General features: G+C 43.3%; 1 protein-coding gene across 3 annotated transcripts in view; it reads right to left on the bottom strand.

Annotated features, from left to right (window-relative positions):
- ABCA1 (ATP binding cassette subfamily A member 1) overlaps positions 1-4,112 on the bottom strand; it is a 97,446-nt gene extending 93,334 nt beyond the window's left edge. For 2 of the 3 annotated variants that reach the window (XM_072859895.1, XM_072859897.1), the window contains exon 1: positions 3,819-4,112. The gene's annotated coding sequence lies outside the window, so the exon portion shown is untranslated. Of the gene's footprint in view, positions 1-3,455; positions 3,535-3,818 lie in introns of all 3 variants that reach the window. The other variant, XM_072859896.1, reaches the window with a different exon arrangement.
- Between the last annotated feature and the right edge of the window lie 14,340 nt (positions 4,113-18,452).

Raw genomic sequence — 18,452 nt, 5'->3', positions numbered from 1 at the left:
TCCTCCAGAAAATATCAGAAGAGGAAAAAGGTCAGCTTGTATGTGGATATTTATGCCCTTCAAACTGATGTGCATTCTTACAATCTATGATCAAGCTTTTTCACTAATAACCCAATGAATAAAGATCTGAATGCTCCCATTTTTCCTAAAGTGTTAGCGTGTTGTGTCAGGAAAGCTGCATCAACAGTTTTCCAGCCTACTCTGTCTCGCTCTCAGTCCTTGAGGCAAGCTCACATGCTTTTTCCTCCAATGACAAACGCTAAAAAAGACAGGACTAGCTTTGCTGCCACCTATTTTAAAGAAACAGACCAAAAAAAAAATAGAGAACAGGGTACTCCAGTCAGTGGTTCAAATCATGGTAATTCTTCTGTGTTGCTCTGTATGACTTTTGCACAAACAATAGAAATACAAGACATGTAGCTACAGAATATGAAATATTTTAACTTTCTTGTGGTGATCATCCTTTGAACACTACAAATGGAGTCCTACCATGGTCTTTTTAACCTATACTGTTAATATCAGTAACCGCAGATATGCATGCTCATTTACTACACAGAAAACTTTCAAGCATTCAGGATTAAAATCCTCAGACAGCATAAATACAAGACAATCTCAAGAGAGCATGAATTTCTACCATGTCAGACCTGGAGATAGTGGGTAGAGTCCCTAGCTGCCTCAGATGAACATGTAAAATATGTCATATGTATAAAATGTTTTACTAAACAGTAGGTCCTGACTCTAGCCCCTCTCACAGCAGAGGTCATCAAGAATAACCAGCCTAACAGAAACACGCTGCTGTTTGGTCAGCCATGGCCTCTGGACTTATTTCAGGATTTGGTGTGTTGCCCAGCCCAGGAGACCTATATAAACACCAAGGGTGCTTGCTCCAAGGTTACTTAAACAAAGTGGTAGTCTGGTTCCCTTTCTGCTCCACTCCTCTCATCATCTGTGTGCTGGCACCAGTGCTCACAAAGCCATGAGAAGACTCTGAACATCGAATGCTAAAAAAAAATCACCAAGCAAAAAGAGTTTGTTCTCAATTACTCACCCCTGCATTGGTGAACTCCAATGCCAGCATGGAGGATGAAATGGAGAGGGAGAGAAAAGAGAACAGGCGCTCAGGGGAAAATGAAGCAGGTCCATTACTACCTCACTAGCAACCTTCAATTACTCTGGATTAAAGTTCTGAAGAAGCCACACCCTAAGAAATATTATGCCTGCATGGTGCAACGCATGTGATAAACACGAGCAGCACTGATCTGATCACATCTGGCCACAGATGGATGAGTTCCATACCAATCCTCCTCCTGCTCTGTCTTCGTGGGTCTAACTCTGCCAGGTGAACTCACTGGTGAGGCAACAGGCTTGCAGAGATGAAGGCAAGGGAAGACTTGCTTTCTGAATTGTGTATATTACACTTGATTAACACATGAGAATGTTCCAGCCCAGAATCTGCACAGAAGGTCCACAGCTGCTCTCCTCAAGTCACTGAGGCTTATTCCTGAATCACAGCAGACTGTTTTACCCTCACAGCCAGGGGGAAGTTCAGCCTAAGGAATGCTAGAGAAAAGGCTGCTCCTAGAACAAAGGCCAAAATAATTTTACTGACCTTTTTTTTAAACTCATGGCATTTCATCTTCAGCAGCATTTCACCAGGAGCCACTCTTATCTACACCATGATGGTAGATGTCGAATTTGGTGCCGGACCAAGTCTCTGCTCACACCAATAGCATTGAGCTATACTTGTTTTTGAAAACAAATTTAGCATTACAAAAAAGGTTTGTCAGCAGCTGCCTGTGGCAAACTGATTTATAAACATGCCTCAATCTCACTGGGTGAAGAGACCATTAAGAAACTTTCAACATACCTGCTTGCACTGCTATACAGCTGTATTCAGAGGAAATTTGGAATTGGTATCTAAAAGATTACCATGACTTCTGCAAATGCCAAAATCTTACACATAGCTGCACCCGAGGTGTTTGTTTCACATAAATATCATATGGCTAAGTGTACTTCATCAGCAACTTATCAGGGGAAAGTTATTGTGAATGGTTGGGGCTAGCTGCTTGATTATTACACTCTAACCCCAGATGACAGCAATTGTGATCTCTTGCAACCCAGAGGCCAGCAGGTATCTCCTTGGAACACCTACAGTGAGCATAAAAAAAGCATCAATTTTTATTATTTTTTAAAAGCTAGGCATTCTCAACCTTAAAAGTTCAACTTAAATTCCACCACACAGCTTGTGTTCCACACTAGCAAACTTTTATCCACACTTTGTTAACAGTCAACTTCTAATTCTTACCATAATCAGCCCTACCAAATTATGATTACATGAGAAACAAGGCACTCCATGTCATGAGTAAAGGCATCAGACTCCTGCCCTTACTTGTCCAGACCATACCAGATACAGACTGTATCACACCACTCTTACATAAATTAAAATCCAAATTTGCACAATGAATTGTGAAGACCCACCAACAGCATTTGTATCTGTTACATCAGTAACACCCTGCAGAGTCCCAGGTAGTACCCATTTAGCTTAATAGCCTGTAGGGGCATCACAGAATCAGCACCAATCTGTTACAGGAAAGTCTCAGCACCCATTACCATTCCGACTTGTTAGGGAGACAAGTGTGCCACAAGGCCCAAGCACAAAAAGCATTTGCACTTAGTGCTTACTACCATGACCCCCTTTCAAAACTGAGTGAGACTGCTCCGTTACAAAAGCCTTTCGACAGCAAGCTTGGCCATCTGTTGTTAATGGAACATCCCCAAGACATGGCTGTTCTCTGCAGTACAAGCACCAACTGATTTTCAAAGGCAGCTCCAAACTGAATTTTAATGTGTTAATCCACATCAACAATTTTCAAGAAAGTCCAACCCCTCTTTAGGCTTCAATTTAGCACATGTTTACAAGTATATAAGCACATGTTTACATCTGTCTGGCTTCAGTAAGGTCTATTCCAACACATTAAAGATGAACTTTGATCTTCCAAGTAAGTTATTTGCACAACCTTAAAATTTCCAAGGCCAACAGCTGGGGGAAAGGGGGGAGGAGGGGGGCGGGGAGGTGGCACTCCTGGTTTATGTTTAAAACAGGCAAAAATACTATTTAATATGAACTTTTAATTTAGAATTGGAGTATCTTTCCTGATACATTTTAAGCATCTGGGCAGTCGTGCACCTCCAGAACGAAGCAGCAGTATTTTCTAACAGGCTGATGATAGATTGTAATGTAGCAGTCCAGACTTAACAACACTCTGGCACGCAGAAGCAAGATTTGTTGCATGCAACTGAACCTCCTGCCCATCACAAAAGCGGCCGGATCGATCTTTTATTTTAACACTCCCCCTCATGCCAAGGCCCTCTCCTCCCCTCTCTCCTCACGACTTCACAGGATTCACGTAGGAGTGAAGGGGATGAAAACCCTCCCGTTATCTTCTAGCACCCACCAGGGCTGGAAGAGGCGGCGGTAAGGTGAGCCACCCTACGCGAGCGCTGCCAAGCCAGAGTCGCCTCGCTCAGGATAAGCTAAAATAAAGTAATTATAAAAAAAAAATAAGCACACACAAGAAGAGCCCCACTATCAGCCCCTTCCCGATCCCCCGCCACCCCGCAAGCCATCCTCCGAGCCACGCTCCTGACACGCTGGGCACAGCGAGCGACACTACGCCGGAAAACAAAAAACAGAACACACACTTATTGGCTTTTTTCCCCACTCTTTATGCCGCCCGCTCCGGGAAGAGCAGGGACGCCTCCCGCGACAGCCGCCCGCGGCGCGTCCTCCCGCCGCCGCCGCCGCCGCCGCCGCCTACCTCCCCGGCCGGCAGCCGCCGTCGGTCCCGCGGGGAGCCGAGCCGCGCCGCGCCGCGCCGCTGCCTTCGCTCCACGCTGCGCTGCGCTGCCCGCTCCACTCCCGGTCCCGGTCCCAGTCCCACTCGCGACCCCGGCGCCGGCCCCGCTGCCGCTGCCAGGCGCCCGCGCCTCGCAGCGCCTCTTATAGGGCGGCGCGGAGCGGCCCGCGGCGGGGGCGCCCGCCCCTTCCACGGCCGGGGCCGCCCAGGAGCCGGCTTTTCGCCTTCCCCCTTCCTCCGGTGTCCTCTCTCCTTTTCGCCTTTTCTTTTTTCTCTTTCCCTTCTTCTTTCTTCTTTCTCTTCTCTCCTTTTCTCCCCCCCCTCCGCTTTTTTTTCCTTCCCCCCCGCAGTGGCTGCTGCTTTGGGGGGGAGGGAGGGGGCGGGGACGCGGCGATTTGCATGTGGGCGTGCACATTGCAGCCAAAAACAAACTGCGGGGCTGTGTATATCCGCCCCGGCCCCCCCTCACGGCGGGACACGGGTGGCGTGGGCTAGCTGCCTTGCTTTTTGCGAAACTCCGCGCTCCCAGGTGCGTGAGAAGCATCCCAGCCCCTCGCGTCTGGCTCCCACGCCTGCCCCCCGGCCGGCCCTTCCTGAGGACCGTGGGCAGAAAGAGGGGAAACCCGGGCACCGAGTACCTGCGAGGTCACTGTGCTCCCCCGGCCCTCAGCTCCATGCCTGCTCCGCTCCCCGCATCTTGGGAGCTGAGCCGGTCCAAGCCGGGCACGGACACCTTGTGCCCGTTGTACACATACAAGCTGTCCAGCTACAGAGCGCACCAAGAGTGGTGGCCTGGCAGGAATCAGTCAATAATAACCACCTTCAGCAGGACCAGAATTTGTCCTCCATGTCACCTACAGTAAGGAAAAGGCAAGGAACTGTGAAAGCTAACACTTTGATACTTATCCATAAGTAAGTTGTGTCAGTTCTTGGAGAAACTGACAACATTCACCAACTTTTAAAAAAAAATCTCAATTTATTTTTAAAGGTTCACAGTGCCCAACTTGACTTGCTCCAAACACAAAATCCCTAAATGATGGTGTTGTAGCTACCTGAGAAATAGCCTGTTACTGATCTTAGCAATTAGTAAATTCTCAAATGGCTGAGGGTGTCACAGTTCCTTGTCCTCCCCAATGGGCTCCTCCCCTAGAAACATCACCCATCACGCAACCCCTTTCAATTTTTTCGCTTGGTGCATGGCAGGAGCACTTAAAAACACTGCAGTGCAATCCATGAAACTGTAGCGGTGCATTTTCAATGCATAAAATGCTCTGTGAATGAAAATAAGTAATGCACAAAAGGCAGGCAACTCTAAACTACGGTTCCCTTTACAGACATAATGCACTGCCATTGCTCTTCTGCAGTGAAGTGGTTGATGGTATCGTTCATGCTGTTACTGCTTTGCCTTATTATGAGCAATCTGGGTGATACATGGTTACTGAGGGAACTGTATCTTCAAGTTTCCTGACTTGTATTTCAATGCTCAGGCTACCACCATTGTATTTCTTCAAGTGGCATAGAAATACAAACACCTGAAAGCAAACTCAAGAGAGCTCAGACTGATTGTGATCTGAAATAATACTATGCACTGGAGTCTCATAGATAGCAGTAAATATTCAAATTAATAACGCAGACCCTTCTACACGGAAGTGACATAAAACTGACACGTTCATTTTGGCAGTGACCCAAGCTCCTTCCCTCAGTCACCATCTCACAGAGGGGCTCAGGGCTGGACAAAAGGAAAAAGCTCCAGGTTATGATCTTGGTTTCCCCAGTGTAGCTGCCACATAACTTCACTGACTTAAACAGATTCACTCTGTTAGTACCTTAATCTGGTTGTAAAACTGAAGTAAAAATTGGGTCTTTAATGTATAAATGCAGCTGTGTGTTTTTCACCACATACTAGAGCTTTCCATCTTTACACATTTCCAAACATTTACTGGATCATAATTTAAAATTGTAAAATAAATAATTTCAGCATGTTTACTCAGAACACAGGGAGAAAGAGTACATTTAGTTTACTATCAGCAGAGTGTTAGGGCTCATCCCACATAGTAAAGAGTTCGAAAGAGAGTGGGGTATACTGCATAGGGTTTTCAAAAGAATTTGTGACCTGACGTCAGTGGAAACAGCGCCACATCAATACCAAAGAGCTGAAAACTGCCCTGCTACTGGTGTCTCTTTAAACCAGGTTCCTCTAAGGAAAGTGTGGGTTTTTTCAATATCATCAGAATTCTGGAAATCGGTATCTGTGCCAACTGTTAAAGCACTTGGTCAACATTTTCCAATAAAGCAGCTAATATACAGCTGTTCATGAGAAGCAAATGAAGCATTTAATTTAGTTTGCTCTGTTAGAATACCTGTAGGATGGTGGGAAAGCATCTTTGTGCACCACTGGACAGCATTTCTCCGCTTTTGCATTCTCGTGCTTGCATGACAGTGGTGTCAGGTCACTGAGAGACAAGCGCTGACAAATGGTACAAGAAGGATGACAAGGGAAGGGGGCATGGTTAGATCCGATGGCTAGGCTGTACAAACACAAAGTCAATAGCCTTGTTGGGAATAGTTTCTAAGAATAACACTGACTATACTTATATTTGGGTGGCTTGAGTTTTCAGAGTGGATGAGCACATGCAGCTCCTATAGATTTCTCAGAGACATTTGTAGCTCCCAGGTCTTACACCCACAGCAAACATTACGTTGGCTTTTGTGTCCTGTGGAAGGTGTAACAGGTCTTTGCAGGCAAGGCAGTCTCAGTCAGGGAATTCTGCTTAATTTAATTTATTAAATTAACAAAAAATTTCAACTACTGATTCAGATACTGAGGGGGAAAAAAGGACATAAACAATTAAACACTTAGAGAAAGACACTTTCTCCTCCCTCCCCAAGCTCAGTTCCAGTTAAGCACCTCTGCTACTCCCTTCCGAGTCTCAACATCGCTTGCTGTCAATAGGTGTAATGCTCAGTCCCTCCCAATTCCTTCTGCGAGGCACTGGGCAATGTGGAAAGTTGGGGTCCATGTGTAATGGTTTCTTTCTGCTGTTCCTTGCTTCCTACTCATTTTCCTCCACTGCTCCTTGCCTCTTACTGTTCCTCTGCTTCACAGTGGGTCCTCCACGGGCCACAGTCCCTCCAGGGGCATCCCTACTCTGCCATGGAGTGCCTCCTTCCAAGATTGTGTCTCTCCCTTCCATGTGTTTCCCTCACTTCTTCCTCCTACATCTCCTCACAGATCTCCTCACAGCTCCTCCAGTGTCTCCTGCCCTAGAGGCTGCTGCTCTTTCTTAAATATGTTTGAGCAGAGGTGCCATGTGCTGCTCTCAAAGCTGGCTGAAAGCAGCTGTGACTGGCACAGAGGAGTTCATGGCCTCCTCCCTTGCAGCCACCTGCTACTAAAAGCCTGCCAGTTATGCCCAATACACTTTCATATAAACAATACACTTTTAAGCCTGCCAGTTCCCATGACATACACTTTCAGATTAGACTTGATCCTTTCTTCTTTTCCAAAGGCTAGTCTTCTTCAACCTTTTCCTTCACTACAGCGTCCTTTTGCAAGTATGAACAAGCAGCCCACGCTAGGGTCCAAGGCTGCGTGCAAGGGAAGAGCTACTGAGCCGCAAAGGGACTGTAGCTACTCCAGATACTGAGAGGTGAGAGAACATATAAATTGCTGTTCATGGAAAAGACATTATGTAGTGGAATGAAGGGGTGGAACTGAAAATAGGAAAACACGCTGTGTTCTTACTGAGGAGGAAGTTGTTTCTTTGGACTTGTAACTTCTACAAGGCAAAACTATTGTTGAGCCTGCAAGATTGATGGCTCTTAACATCAGGATACTACAGAAGACTGTGGGCTTAGTCAAGCACATCAAGAAATGCCTTGGTTTAAACTGAAGAGGTCTAAGACAGATTTCAGCAATAAAGCAAGCCACAGTTTAATACACCTTTTGCAGTTAGCTGTTGAGATAGCTCCATCTGGAAATCCAAGCTCTTTTTAGTCCTAGATGACCTAGTTTGGACTAAGTTCAGGAAGCAGGAAAGATAGCAGATTAGTAATACTTCTATTCAGAAAATTACATTTCAAAGAGCTTTGCCCATCTCTTTTCTATTACTTGACAGTTTTGTAGCACAACCATAGCTTCAAGATTCCTCACTATTGTATCTTGGGGTACACACTGAAGGTTAATCTGCATTTCAAGCATTTGCTCTGACTTGCTTTACTCTCTCTCTTGATTTGCAATATCTGAGTCAGAAGATGGTGACAGCTTTCATAACATCTTCCTGGAAGGAGCTTCCTGACTTTTAGTAAGAAATAATTGCATTGTTATTATTTTATAGCAACATAAGCTCTCACTAAGCATCCTAGCTTCAATTTGCATTTCCTAACATGAGAGTTAGTCACTTCAGCCTGGTTTGCAGCCCAGCAAGTACAAGTGACTGCATCATGCTGTTTACTGCCAACTGCCACACTTACTTTTCTTCCCATCCTTGTATTTACAGAAAAACAGGTAACAGGTAGTTGCTGCTCAGTTGTTCCACCTGGAGGGAAACAAAAGCACTGGCTAAGGTTTAACAACCCCTACGTCCTCCACTGTGCCCTGCAGTGGGGAAGCTTTGAAGCGCTTATCTGTGCCATGTGAAGCAGTGAATCTGGGAAGTTACTGCCTTCCCGACAAAGAACGTTGCAGGCCTGTCCCAGTGCCTGCTGGGGGCAAAAGAGCTGGCTCTTGTCCTCTCCGTCTTTCAACATAAACATAGGCTTCAAACTGGCTGCAATCATGAATAAGATGCTTCTAAGTCCTTTAAATAATATATAAATATATTGAAGCTCAGATATGAGCAAGCCACGATTTAAGCAGTTATGGGTAACGTTTCTTAATGTAACATACCTCATGTTTAAGACGGGTGATTTAAAAGCCATCTCTCATGAGGGTTAGTTGCCAAATGACTGCTGTTATTTTAAGAAGAGAGCCCATTGCCACAAGCATAGCCTTGTTATTTCTCACAAATGCTTAACAATAAATATAAGCAAAATTACATCTGCAGTTATCTATATAAAACAAGGTGCCGTGAAGCTCACTGTTAGCAAAATTACTACATTTTGGATGTAAAATATACATGCAGCCAAATACTTAGGTGGTAAAAATGCCTTGACTTTGCCAGAAATAAGCTGATTTTCCCAACCATGGATCTAACCTATAGTTTGAAGAGCAAAGAAAATATGTAGAGTCACCAACTAAAATACTGGAAGCTTATGTAAGGTAGCAATTTTAATTTTATATTAAGTTTCTTCCTTTCTCAGATTCCCCAGAGGTATACTTTATAGTGTCACGCAGCATGAATGTATTCTTGTGTTAACATTTCAACCTTCCTCTGTGCAATTGTCTATCTCTTAAAAATTAGCCCAAACCAGGACTGCTGCAGAAGTATTTCAGTGTGCATTACATGTGCATTGCCAGACAACTTTTACAGGCATAGACTGGCCTGCACAAGTCAGGGTTTCTGTGCGAGCAATGTGATTGGATGGATAGTTATGCAGAATGTAAAAGTTCAATGTGCACAAAGCCCATGCTTTAAAAATTCTGCACTTCATCTCCCACGATAAATGTTCATGCTAGTAACATCCCCAGTGCATGGAACATGGAAGAAAAAATTCATCACAAAACAGAAGTGAAGCCTAGTAGACATAGAACCCTATCAAATGCAAAGAAAGCCAAATAAAAGGATGCAATGTGATTTTATCTAACCTCAGTTTAGGTACTGATGGACAAATCTTCACTGGTGTGAAATGGACCAACCAGGATGTAAACTTCACCAACTTAGCCCTTGAGATGTAAGTTAAAATGATCCATTCCCAAAATTTCCCTGTGGCCAGCCAAATGCCTTTTCACATCAGTTGCAGTACTCTAGTTTATTAAACAATTATTTAAGATCAAAATTTGACTGTTTAAGTTCTTTACTCGATCAGTCCTCATAAAACTAAATGCAGCTTTTGCCTGAATAAGGACTCTTACACTGGGCTCATTACTACAAAAGCTTCAGCCTTTTACATAGAAAGCATGTATTTGAGTAGCTCCATTAAGTCAGTGGAGATGTGCGCGTGGGAATTTGACTGCATAGGCTGGCAGTGCCCCCCTCTAAATTTTAACCGTAGATAAAGTCAGTCCCTGCTTAACAAATCTTCTTTCACCCATAGTTCTAGAGCTGTAGACAACAGCATTCAGTGCAAATCTTAGTGGCAAGGGGATCAGTTCTAGGAAGTGATGTTTTTCCTTCACTAGATAATGACACTCAAGAAGGGAAGGAAATGCACCGTCAAGTGTTCAAAACCAGCCTGTGAACCAGAAGGAAAGAGAGAAGGGGACCACTCCGTAACTGTACGGCCTGCTTCAGTGCCAGTATGACCAGAGGCCATGGAGGAAAGTATGCTGTCCCTTGCCTTCGATCTTAACAAAAGAGTTACACCCAGAGCAAGCCATCCTTAGGCCCTGGAAGGTTTTGTTTACCTAGCCTCACTGCAATATACAGGCCAGTGAGCCCCCTGGCCTCCACCCAAGCAAAGGTATGGTTTTAGGCTTTTCAGTCTCACAGCAGCTTCCTCCAGCTCACTCTGTACCCATCAAACCTCCAGTGTGGAGCTGGAAGAGTGCCTCAGTTTTTCTCCTGGCAGCATCTCCATGCCTGTGAGAAGGGAGGATACAGGCCTCTTGTCTGCCATGAACTACAGTGCCCTTAAACAAGGAGTCACACTTTGTTGTCAGAACCAATTTCCTGCTCTTTTCCCCTCTCTGGCCTCTACTGAGCTCCCGAGTAGCCCACATTACTGAGCTTTTGCATGTCCGTGCCATCCTATAAGGACTTGTCTTCCAGGAGGCAGGAAACACCTCTTTTACACTTCCTTTTCCAGGAATGACTTTTCCAGAGAGAGACTGAGACAAAGTTTTGCTTTTGTTCTCTTTATACAGCTGGAGAAGCACCTTCTGCAACTGCACTTTAAAGGTGTCTCTTCAAATCTTGCATTTCCCCAGACATCAAGACAAACTCATACTACAGAACGAAGGATCTCTATTCAAATCAAACTCTTTCCAGAGCTGCTCAGAATTGCCAGCTGACTTCCACACTTACAGACACTGCAGTCTGCTCTGTAGAGCCTAACTTGTTTTCCTCTCACTAGGTTGTTCAGTTTGGGGTTTGCTTTGCACCGTGCTTTTACATGAAAAAACAGGCAGCTTTTGAGTTCTGCCAGCTGTTACATTTTGCCCTGTTGAAATAGCTTCACTTTCTGAATGTTTCCAGCTCTTTTATCAAGGCAGCAGGTTTGACCTCTACATTCTTTAGCTACTTGCAGGCATCCGGGGCTGGATCTAGGGTGTAGCTAGCTTGCTCTGCAAACAGAATCCCCTTCTTGGCTCTGAGATGGGCCAGTTCCTGCTTCTGCTCATTTTGTCTTAATCTGAAGAACAGGTATCTCTCTGTGTCTGTTAATTATCTCCCCAGCACCTGCAGCAAGAGGACACAGTCGAGTTTAACCTTCTCTGGTGCCCCTCCATCCCTCCCATCCATTACTGTGTGATCTCATCAGGTAGCTGGAAAGACTAATCCCATTGCTGCAAATGCTGTCTTTAACTTGCATTCAGTGTTGGTGTCAGAGGCTGTGCAGCCACTGGTCAGGATACCAACAATCTTCCTGGGGATACAATGGACTCACCATCTATTGTAGATTTCCACAGATGCTCCAGTACCTAAGCTACGTCCTTTCTTATTGTTCTGGGCCAGTTTTTCTCTTTATCCCCAAGTGGCATGCCCAAGTGTGAAATACTTTCTCTTTGTTGTCCAGCATCAAAACTCACTGACTTCAGTATCCAGATCTTTCCTCTCCCTCACAAGAGATTCTTTCTGTTTCTCCTCAGCTTAGAGGACCCCCTCTCACTTCGATGTTTCTGCTTCAGCATATTCCCACCTGCCCCTATAGCAAGAATAATGCAACATTTTGGAGGCACTCTACTTTTGGAGAAGGACAAGACAATCAATCTCCATTTCTCTGTCCTTAAGTCTTTACACAGTCATTCTATCCTGCTGCACTTGCTCCTGGTCATGCTAGCCAGACCTTCCATAAAAACTAATAATTCTGGGGCTTCTTATTTCTCTTATTAGCTGTTTCCTCCATTTCTTAGGCCTCAGAGGATCGTACAGGAATTAGTTAAGTTTTACTGACTTTGCTACCTTAAAAGGAACAAAACACTTGGGTCATTTTTTTCCCAAGTCAGGATCCACTAGATCAGGCCTTTCCTTGGCAACCAATAAAATATTTTCTCTTCCTTGAGAAAAGCAATGTCTTCAGCATTAGCCCCATCAGAATTACAGAGCAATGAGATACCTGTTTGTGTTTTTTTTCTTGATAGCTGTAAAAACTTGTCCACTTTCTTACTGAGCATTCAGGAAAGAATTATATTACAATTGCTGTATCCTGTGATCTCTGTCCAGGCTTCCTCCCTAAGGTGCTCATCAGTGTTGACTTTCGTATCTTTCTAAAGGAAGTTAGTTATGATCAGGGACAAGTTTTTTGACCGAGATTTCCAGGACTCCTCTTTGGTGATGTGTGGGCTACTGAATCATTGCAGCCTACCAGAAAGAAATCTGCAGTGAAAATGATTCCTAGCAATCAGCCCAAAACTATCAGTGTCCAAAAGAGCCATATAAAAAAATGGAAGGCATGAGAAAACTGATGAGTATTTAACATTAAGAGGAGGGGATGCAGACCATACAGATAGATGGAAGACAAGTTTAACTCCTATGCTACTGTATAAAGCTCTCCCAAGGTTAGTGACAAGATAAACATGCATTTTATGTTTTGGCATATTCTATTTTCTTTATTAAAATCAATGAAATATAACCTTGACAAATGCGTGCAATCCAGGTGCCAGAAACAGTGTTACCTCATAAGAAGCTATGATCAAGAAAACTATATAGGAAACCTATACAATCTCATTTCTGTAAAAACATTTTTTTTCCATTAGTGCTCTTAGTAGTTCATACATCACATGTTGTGCTAATCATAGGAAGTTAGGAGTCAATATAACTTTGTAGAGCTACTTCAGTGTTCACATGCCATCTTGTAACGCATCTGGTTATGATGGCTTTTAGAGATGAATTAGATGGGCTTTGGTTCTCATCCATTCCTGCAGGATTGTATTCCCTCTAAACACACACTGGGCTGATTAACTGGGTGTTACTTCAGTAGCTTAACTTCAGATCCAGAGTTTCTTCACAGAGTATATTTCACGTTGAAACAGGCCCATGCGGTCATTATTCATTTTTCTTTTCCCCATTCCATTACCACTTTTTGGTCTTAAAAAGACAAGAAACTACACAGATGCCTGTTAACATACAGAAGGGATCTTGTTTACAATAGATGTTTATCATCCACAAATTTCTTCCACAGAAGTCCAGTCTTCTTCAGATTCAACCTGCTACTGATCGGGCTTAGTGTGTTTCTCTCGGGGACAGAAAGATTCTGTGCAGGCCACCTGCATGGTCTGCAGTCCCTTTACTGCATCAAAGTAAAGCAGTTCACTGACTCTGAAAAGTAAATTAAGGCTGGATTTTAAAAGCTGCCCGGTGATTTTAGTCCTCAATTAAATGGGAAGTGTTTGTCCCAATTTCTGCCACTTTAAAGAATCCACTCAAAGCGGTTAAGTTCAGAATTTCACTCTTGCTCTCCAAGACTGCTTTGGAAATTTTTGAGCTTGGGCATTCAGGTTTAATTTTCCTAGGTTGTTTTCATTTTCAATGAATGATCAAGTCAACCTCTCACAGACGAGTACCTTTGAAGCTGCCAACAATCACTAGAATTTCTTTGGGACACTGGAGTGACAGCTCTGGAGCCACAAAGTCTTACCTGTTTTCCTCTTCTACTTCTAAACGTTGCACACAATGATTAGGGTACTGTTTAAAGGTAATATTAATGATCTGTTTATACATGCTCCAGTATTCATGATAAATAAATCTCTGATGGGAGAAAGCTTACGCCAAATTCCTCCCTGTGCAGTTACAGTTTAGACATACAAGCGTGTAACATCACATAAATAAGGTAATACTGTGCCCTGAATGGATTCCTGCATATGAAATCATATGTAGCAATCTCAGGCTGCATGGATGGGACCAAGGTTGTAGAGCTAACTGGGAAATTCACTGAAGCTTTTCTGTCCCCAGAATTAGCCTTTCAAAATGGGAGATGGGTTTCCTAGCAAAGGAAGAATGAAAAAGTATCTGCTGTCTACAGAATAAAAAAAATGTTTTCTTATCCTAAACTCAAGTATAAAAGGACTCCACCTTCTTTGTTCTTTCTTTCTTTCCATTGTCCTTGCTGCCACCCTTTCAATGGAAGTTATAAAAAACCAAAACACACAGGAAAAGCTAGGAAGACCTAGAAAGAAGTGTAAGACAGCAAACAGGAAATGCTCTTGAAAAGAACAAACTTTTCAGTTTTGTATCAACCACAAATCAGAGCTTTCAGAGAATAATTATCAATGTTTTTATCAGTTCGGTCTGATTAGCTTGTTCTTCGTTAGTTTGTTGCATGTGGACAAATAGAAACAGCAGTGATTGGTGGATGCATTCCGATCCTGACTACACAAGAACAAAGTCCTTCCAGAGAAAAAAAAGAAATGTTCTTTCCTTCAGGGGTTTCTTTGGGTCATTTTCCAAGGAGAACTGAGCATCCTCTATGCATTAAGCAGCTTAGCTGCTCTTGCCCCAGTGCAGAAGTGTCCCTGAAGGCTACAGCAGGAATATAATGCTTCTTACATATTGCCACTGTGAAAAACTGAATGCAACCTACCACTGAATGACAGCAAGAAGCAGGAATCCATCTTGATTTACACTATTATCTTTATGTTGATATATCTTTAATTACCTCATTGTGTCAACACATAGCAGTTTTTCACCGAGTACTCTGGGGAAACTTCGCCAGCTATTCTGTTAGGAAAAGTTTAAGTTTAGTTGATCCTACTTTGAAAGAACATGGTGGAGAAAATTACTTCTTAAGGTATCTTCCCACCCTGTTTTTCCATGTTACTCTCCCTACAAAGGAACAGAGGATAATTAGAAAGTACACCTGCATACTGCTGTATCACAAACACGCTCAGCTGCACACACTGCCACAGGGGAGCCGGAGGAGGCGTCTAACCAACTACAGCGCCATGGCTGGAAGCCCTGTTCTCACAGGAAAACACACAGTAAAAAAATCCCACTATGTTGAAACTGCTTAGAGGAGGACCAGCAGTCAGGAGTTTTGAGGCACCTCCTCCTTTCGCACAGTAACAACCACCTTGGGAATGTCAATGTAAATCTCCTGCCAGTACTGTCACCGCTACCAGAGCTTTATGCAAGCCTCTGCATTTCAGGTTTCAAAATTTTCCAGCAGTACAGGAGTTATTGGCTCCCCTGCTAACGGGAACTGACTCTGGAGACTGGAATGACCCACCACTCTTCATAGATGCTCTCACTGTTTGATAGTGTACCTGCCATGTACAAAAAACTGTTTGATGTATGGAATTTATCTGCTTGGTACTAGCACATAATAGAAGTCGAACACACCCCTTTGCCGCTAGTATCGCAATTTTAGAGAAGAACATCCTCACTGACCAATTTTCTGGCATGTGTCCAAGATTTGAGAATGTGTAGGCCTGCACGCCTAATCATTTGCTGAGGAAAACTCTGGTGAAGATAATCAAAGAAAAAGCAAGGCTGATTTTATGAAAAACAGCAACTAAACTCTAGTTTTGACCTGTGTCTTTAAATATCAACAGTGATATACTTTGCACTTAACTACATGTTCCCTTACATAGAATTATCACAACTGTATGCAAATCTTGCATACATTTATTTTACCCATACTTTCCTGAGAATCTCAAAACCCTGGCTCTTCCAGCTTTTTGTTCCTGGGACAGATTTGCAGACAGTCATTTTTTGTATTTGCATCTTTCCAATTGCACTCCCTGGTGCTTCCTAGATGGAGACTGCCAGCAGCTAAGCTTTGTCTTGCTGTTAGTATTCTGTGGAGTTTTGGCAGCAGCAGTATAGAGCATATGGCAGGCCTTTCTCCTTTCTTTAAGATGCACCGATGGACTTGGAGCTGTGTATGGCCACGAAGTAGAGACTGAATGCAACAGTACATCCAGATAATGGTATAGGAGAGAGGGGCTGGGAAGCAATGCACAACATGACCCCGCTTCTGACACTTCCACAAATCACTGTCACTCACCTTTGAGTCCAGTTCCTCCCTGCTGCTCTGGATCAGAAGAGTGATTATTTTGTATCAGTGGAGACCAGCTACAGCCAAAGCCGAGTTGTGCTCAGCTCCACATAAACAGAAAAAAAGGGAGAGTCCCCAGTCATGGACATGACAAAATCAGCCCTTACCTTTCCTACAAAATCAGTTCAAGTCCGGTTGGTAAACTGCTGGTAAACTTCATCTCAGCCTTTCATATATTCACAGATCAACATGGCAGTACTTTCTGCTAGTTAGAGATTACAGTTTCATCAGCTACAATAATACTGATTTATATGGAGCTGCATTACAGAACCTGGGCCTCACATGCACATATCAAAGGAAAAACCTTTTCAAACTCTTTTTGTCAAACAAATCTATATGAAAAGCTTCCTTCTGCCACATACAAATGACATCCAAATTCTGCACATCTATGGCTATCTGCAAGACAACAACAGAGATGGTTAAAACAGAGTCTCTCATACCAAAGTTTCTGCTTTTCAAATTCTCACAAGCTTAATTACTTACTTACATACTTAATGAGTTTAAAATAAACGGATAAATCCTCATCTGTTGGTGTTAATGCAACTATGCAAATTATACATGGGCGAGAATCTACTTGGAGCACACTGTTTTACCTCTTTTCTCTCTGACAAGACTGGTTTCTAAACCATCTAATCCATATTTATCCTGAGGAAAAATGTAGTACAAAAGCAAGTATCAACAAACTTCCATGCTGGACAGAGAGAATTATCTCCAAGAAATAACTAATGTGATTTAGTCTCTATGCCAGTTCAGACCTAATCCTCCCTTTTCTCCTACCTTTTTCCCTACAGAAAAGACTTCCTCTGTTTCTCCCTGTCGCCGGCCTGTACAAACATCCCTTGCTAGTTAACAGCAGCCTATGGAGCTGGACTCTGTGACAGGATAAACCAGAGTGCATCCAATGCCCTCAGTTACATCACACCATTGCAGATCAGTGTGAAAACCTGGCTCATGCAGATGGGGGGTTTGATTTTTCAAGTCAGCAAATTGCTGAATTGCTGGGACATGCTGCAAATATGTCTAATTACTGGAAGGCATTCCTCCATCTCCATAGACCATTATATTGCTAGTTTAAACACAAACTGACTTAGAGCTTGTCTACATAAGGAAGCTACTTCTTAGTAAGGAAGAAAGTGAGCACTATTCTTCTTCCATGGACGCATTCAGTGTGCATGATGTAAACTACTGTTTGGTCAAGGTTTGAGCAAGTATTGGCACAGGAACGATTCCCTGAAGACTGCCCAGTGCAATGCAGATCAGCCTTGTGAGACCCAGTGAAGACAAATATGCTGAATATCCTGAGATACGCAGTAAGAACCACCAATTAAAAAAGCTAGATGAAAACCATAGCTTTCCTGCAAAGTTATGGTTATTACCCATAATAATCCATTCTTGATATGCCTCTGTAGTTTGCCAACCTGCTGGGAGGTTAACTCTTAAACAGCCTCGGCAAAGGCTCTCACTAAATAACACACTCATGCACACATGAGGTGGGTTCTCCAGTTAGTCAGACAGCCATTAACAGAACTATTACATTTTCAAAGAGAAAATGAAGCTTTCCTTATGTTTCATTTCCCCTTCCGTGCTGTTCTGCAAAATCCTCTGGCCTTCTATCCTGCTCTTTCCTAAAACTCACCTCAAGAGTTCTCTGTCAACCAACCTCTTCTTACTGGCCTGGCTCTTCTCCCTCTATTTCAGCTTAGCTGTTCTACCCATCAGCTCTTCTCTTCTCTGTCCAATTTGACATACCCTTCTTTCTTCGCTACTTCTTGTCCCATCCTTTCTGACCTAACACTCACTAAGGAAGGCAGTTAAATTTTCCTGAAACAAGGCTACAAAGCAAGACCTATACTCAATGGAAAGGTGATCATTTCAAGACATGGCAGTGTAGTCTGAAAAGATCCTTCTTCCAGTGGTATCAGTTACAGAGAAGTTTTCATTCTTACCCAGGGAAACACACATAATACTAGGCCATAGATGTTTTAAATTAGCATAAACTTTGGCATTACTTTTTTGGTCACAGCGTACCCATCACAAGCAGAGAGTCTAGTTCTATTCCTAGCTAAGCTGCTGAGATGGTCAACTTGAAGAAGATAAAAAACACTTCTAGTTACATTAATCCTTTTTATACATATATATGGGCCTCAATTATTACTTTTTAAAATAGAAGTTTGGAATCATGAGGACAATTGTCTGACAGCTTCAAGGTATGTAGACTCAAATTTCATAAACATATTGCACATGGGGCTGCCTTTCTAAGTGATCTGTAAGCAATAAAAG

The sequence above is a fragment of the Ciconia boyciana genome, chromosome 4, assembly GCF_034638445.1.
Source record: "Ciconia boyciana chromosome 4, ASM3463844v1, whole genome shotgun sequence".
In the NCBI taxonomy this organism is placed as follows: domain Eukaryota; kingdom Metazoa; phylum Chordata; class Aves; order Ciconiiformes; family Ciconiidae; genus Ciconia; species Ciconia boyciana.
Note: the sequence above shows the minus strand (reverse complement) of the source record. Positions and strands in the feature narration are given on the sequence as shown.